The 5741-nt window shown below is 45.0% G+C and overlaps 1 protein-coding gene across 1 annotated transcript in view; it reads right to left on the bottom strand.

Moving 5' to 3' along the window:
* The window catches only part of LOC107971361 (RH-like protein IC), a 31584-nt gene that overhangs the window by 195 nt on the left and 25648 nt on the right, over nucleotides 1-5741 (bottom strand). The gene's annotated exons all lie outside the window — the stretch shown is intronic.

Raw genomic sequence — 5741 nt, 5'->3', positions numbered from 1 at the left:
CTGTAAAAGCAAAACAAATATTTTTATTGCAGATGAACCCACATACTGATTTTGGCTTGATCTCTTGAAACAGCCTAAATGTCTCATCACAAAGACTTTAGAAATTCTTTCATAAAATCTGAATTGGAAGAGATCTTAGATATATAGGTTTTATTTCATCTAACGTTTTACATGGATTGTTGATAAATGGCCATCTGGCTTTTATTTGAATGCCTCCAAAGACAGAGGACTCACTAATGCCATATGAAGTAGCTCATTCCATTTGGCAGACAGTTGAGATTGTTAGAAATTTATACTGCACCTCCCCTGGGCCTAGTTAAATTCTTTGGAGAAGCGTAGAGAAAAATATTTTTCTTCTACATGCCAGGTTTTGTGGGGTTTTTTTTGTTTTGTTTTGTTTTGTTTTTGAGATGGAGTTTCGCTCTTGTCTCAGGCTGGAGTACAGTGATGCAATCTCGGCTCACTGCAACCTCTGCCTCCAGGGTTCAAGCAATTCTGCCTCAACCACCCGAGTAGCTGGGATTACAGGCACCTGCCACCATGCCCAGCTAATTTTTGTATTTTTTAGTAGAGACGGGGTTTCACCATGTTGGTCAGGCTGGTATCAAACTCCCAAACTCAGGTGATCCACCCGTCTCGACCTCCGAAACTGCTGGGATTACAGGCGTGAGCCACCGCGCCCGGCCTACATGACAGTCTTTCAAGTGTTCGAAGAGCCTTCTTAGGTCTCCTCTGGCCTTCTCTTCTGCAAGCTGTGCATGCGCTGAGTTCTGAAGTGGTGCCACACCACAGCCTACCATACAGCCTCACTGCATGTGGCATAAACTGGGACCACAGAACTCTGAAACCGGAAATCAGGGTAGCTAACACTTGTTTGCTAACATTTCACATACATTATCTCCTTTAAACCCTAACAACACAGTGAGACAGTTACTGTTATCTCCATGTCAGATGACGAGACTGAAGCTACAAGATCACAGAGCTGGCAGTGGTAGAACCCAGATCTGTCTGACTCCAGAGCACAAACTCTTAGAACATGGGATTTGATCTCATTTTATAGAGGAAGAAACTGAGCCCCAGAGAAGTGACCTGCCCAAGGGCACCAGCCTGCCAGTGGGTGAACTAGGACTAGAATTCAGATCTGCCTCCCAGAACACTGGCCCTCACCGAGGCTAGGGGAGTCTGTTGGCAGGCTGCTGATGTGTTTTCCTACTTTACTTTTTTTTCTTTTTTTTAATATATATATTTTTTGAGACAGAGTCTCCTCACTCTGTTGCCCAGGCTGGAGTGCAGTGGCACGATCTCAGCTCACTGCAACCTCCCTCCGGGGGTTCAAGTAATTCTGCCTCAGCTTCCCAAGTAGCTGGGATTACAGGTGTGCACCACCACACCCAGCTAATGTTTTTGTATGATTTTGTTTTGTTTTGTTTTATTTTGAGATGGAGTCTCCCTCTGTCCCCCAGGCTGCAGTGCAGTGGCATGATCTTGGCTCACTGCAACCACTGCCTCCCCAGTTCAAGCCATTTTCCTGCCTCAGCCTCCTGAATAGCTGGGACTACTGGTGTGCGCCACCACGCCTGGCTAATGTTTGTGTTTTTAGTAGAGACAGGGTTTCACCATGTTGGCCAAGCTGTTCTTGAACTCCTGACCTCAAGTGATCTGCCCACCTCAGCCTCCCAAAGTGTTGGGATTACAGGTGTGAGCCACTGCGCCCGGCCTGTTTTCCTACTTTACTTTAAAAGCTGGCTCTCCTTGTGTTGTTGAACAAGCATTTGTTGGGCCCTTACTGTGTCTCTAGAACATTTATTTGAAATCAGAAGTAGGGGTGATACCACTGTGACAAGAGTAGATTTTTAAAACTTTGCGTAAAACAGCAAGAGGGACTTAACACATTGTGTTACGTTTTTGTACCAAAACAGTAGTGTTTATATTTCTTGGCAATAAAATCATTTTAAAAAATAAACTGCAAATACTCATTCAGAAGCCAATGGCTGATCTTCAGCACATTGCAGTTATTTCAGAATTCGGCCTAATGCTTAATTCGATCACTCTGCTTCACTCTCAAACTTTCACTGTAGGCATTGCTTCCCCACTCAAACCTTTGGGAGTTTCCCATTTGCCTCAAGGATGAAATTGAAGTGGCTCTAGCCACTTTTCAGCCTTTTCACACACTGCCGAGCCAGGTTGCTCATGCTGCTTCTGTTCTTGCAGATGCTCCCCACCTGCCCCCCTCCACTTGCTTGGAATGCCTTGCACTTCCTGCTGCTTAGCCAAATCCAACACAACTCCATGCTCCATTCTCCCCGACCTCCCTATGACCTCTCCCTCCTCTCATTCCAGCAGCTACTGCCAGGATTGCTTGTTTCGTATTTTACATTATTTGTATTTATTTATTTTTTGAGACAGAGTCTCACTCTGTCGCCCAGGCTGGAGTGCAGTGGCGCGATCTCAGCTCACTGTAACCTCCGCCTCCCCGGTTCAAGTGATTTTTCTGCCTCAGCCCCCTGAGTAGCTGGGATTATAGTCACGCACCACCACACCTGGCTAATTTTTTATATTTTTGGTAGAGACGTGGTTTCACCATATTGGCCAGGCTGGTCTTGAACTCCTGACTTGAAGTGATCTGTCGGCCTCAGCCTCCCAAAGTGCTGGAATTACAGGCGACCAGCCAGAATTAGTTTTAAGAAGTGCATGTCAGTGAGCCCTTGTGTTTTGCAAAGCATGAAATAAAATCCATGGTTTATTAAACTGAAATAAAGAAGGGAACTGTTTATTCTTTTAATGAAAGCAGAAGACACATGAAAGATTGTGTTATAAACTGAAGTTTTGGCCGGGCATGGTGGCTCACGCCTGTAATCCCAACATTTTGGGAGGCTGATGTGGGCAGATCACCTGAGGTCAGGAGTTCGAGACCAGCCTGGCCAACGTGGTGAAACCCTATCTCTACTAAAACTCCAAAAATTAGCCGTGGTGGCAGGTGCCTGTAGTCCCAGCTACTTGGGAGGTTGAGGCAAGAGAATCGCTTGAACCTGGGAGGCAGAGGTTGCAGTGAGCCGAGATCACACCATTACACTCTAGCCTGAGCCATAGAGCAAGACTCTGTCTCAACAAAATAAATAAAATAATAAACTGAATTTTTGTAAATAAGTATCTGCTGAGGACCACTGTAAACTGCAGGAGGATAGGAGATTAGCATATCTGGCTCCTTGAGACCCATAACTATATTTTATTTAGAATTATCTCTCTGTGTCACAAATTAGGTAATATACGTAGTGGAATGAATTAGCAAGTGATGAGTGCATTTTAATAAACCATCAGAGGATGAGATGGGTGCCCTTGGGGGGTGGTGAGTGCTCCCTCCCAGAAGTGCCAGGTGTGGTCTGGCCAACCAGCGAGGCAGTGGCTGAGCTGGCTTTAATGTCTTTCCAATCCTGGCAGTCAGTTCTATGAAATTCAATGAGTATTTAAAATGTCTTGTTGGATGGTTTGCAAAAAAAAAAAAAAAAATCACCCCTGGCTTTATCAGCTTTGCAAGTTTGCATCCTTGCCTCTTTAATGGATATTTGGCTTTCAACTGCAAGCTGAGAATGGTACACTGCCGAATAAATGGTCCTACTCAACTGCGAGAAAACAAGTCAGAAGATTTCTGGGGGTGGGGTGGGGGTGGAATAACTTTTCTCTAGTAACTGTACCCAACACATATGTGGGGTGTCTTTGGAGCCAAAAGACATCACATTTCTTCTTTTCTATGCATTAGTTCTGTCATTTTCGGCAAGTTACTTAATCTCCCTAGGCCTCCATTTCATCATCTTCAAGACTGAGATACTTACTTTTTTTTTTTCTTTTTTGAGACAGCCTTGCTCTGTCACCCAGGCTGGAGTGCAGTGGCGCAATCTCGTCTCACTGCAATCTCCACCTCCCGGGGTCAAGCAATTCTCCTGCCTCAGCTTCCCTAGTAGCTGGGATTACAGGCATCCACCAGCACGCCTGTCTAATTTTTTTTTGTATTTTTAGTAGAGACAGGGTTTCACCACGTTGACCAGGCTGGTTTCAAACTCCTGACCTCAAGTGATTTGCCCACCTCGGGCTCCCAAAGTGCTGGGATTATAGGCATGAGCCACCGCACCTGGGCGAGATACTTACTTTTATGCAGGACTGTTGTGAGGATAAAAGCAGGTAATGTGGAAAAGCACCTAGCACAAAATCAGAAACTGTAGGCTTGCAATATGATAGCTCTTATGCTCACACATTCCCTTGTGGTTGGCTAAATCCCTAGTAATAAACTTTCACATTCATGTGGTGGTTTGCATTTTACAGAATGTTGTTACAGACATTATTACCTCACTTGATCTTTAAAATAACCCAGCGAAGTAGAACAAAGATTACTACTTTTATTTTACCAGTGAGAGAGGTCGAGGAACTTGCCTACATAATACATACATTAATATATAATACATTACATAATACATGACATTACAGAATGATGGCTAACATCGGGTTTCCTCATTCCAAATTCACACTCGTTCTACTTTACCTGTTGCTGCAATGGCTAGTGATGGGGTTCCTCAGATTTCCTTAATTTATCCAGCAAATATTTTTTTTCAGAGACAGGGTCTCACTCTGTCACCCAGGCTGGAGTGCAGTGGCATGGTCATGGTTCTCTGCAGCCTTGGCCTCCTGGGCTCAAGAGATCCTCCCGTCTCAGTAATCCCCAAAGTGCTGGGATTACACGTGTGAGCCACTGCACCTGACCTATCCAGCAAATATTTATTGCAACTCAAGTGACTGAGCTGGAGATTTGTCCTGTTTGTGCTATCCTTGGTTGATTAGCATAGTACTTGGTGTAGAATAGTTATTCAATAAATACTTGAGGAATGAATGAATAGATTAAACCAATTTTCCGAGTCTTTTCGATAGAGTACCCTGATTCTGCTAAATAGGCAAGAACACTTGCAGGGGACAGAGAGAGACTGGCTGTTGGGAGAAGCCAGGAGCTGACAGCTGCAGAGAGAAGCTGATGAAGTCAGTTACACGCAACAACATGGATGATTCTCAGAATAATCATGCTGAGCAAAAGAAGCCAGACCAAGGGCAGTACGTGCTGCATGATTCCCTTTGTGTAACATTACAGAGGGCTGGGCACAGTGGCTCACGCCTATAATCCCAGCACTTTGAGAGGCCAAGGCAGGAGGATTGCTTGAACCCAGGAGTTCGAGACCAGCCTAGGTAATACGGTGAAACCCCATCTCTACAAAAAAATACAAAAATTAGCCTGGCATGGTGGCCTACACCTGTGGTCCTAGCTACTCAGGAGGCTGAGGGGGGAGGATCACCTGAGCCTGGGGAGGTTGAGGCTATAGTGAGCCATGATGGTGCCACTGCACTACAGTCTGGGTGACAGAGTGAGACCGTGTCTCAAACAAAAAAATTACAGAAAATGCAAACCTTAGTGACAGAAAGTAGTTCAGTGGTTGCCTTGGGGTGGGACCAGGTGGGTAGGGAGGGAGGAATTTCAAAGGAGCAGGAGGAAGTGTGTGGAACTGATGGGTGTGCTCCTTGTCTTGATGGTGGTGATGGTCTCTTCAGTGGATAAATACGTTAAAATGTATCAGATTATATACTTTTGTGATACCCTAACTTGTATTAACTTGATTGACTCTCTCTTAGCTAAGAAAGCCAGAGGGATTCCATTCGGCTCCTTCATTTGCAAGACGTTAAGGGCTCCTTACCCACCCCCTTCC

This window comes from Pan troglodytes, chromosome 1, assembly GCF_028858775.2.
Source record: "Pan troglodytes isolate AG18354 chromosome 1, NHGRI_mPanTro3-v2.0_pri, whole genome shotgun sequence".
NCBI lineage: Eukaryota > Metazoa > Chordata > Mammalia > Primates > Hominidae > Pan > Pan troglodytes.
The sequence above is the reverse complement of the archived record's forward strand: the minus strand, read 5'-3'. Positions and strand labels throughout refer to the sequence as shown.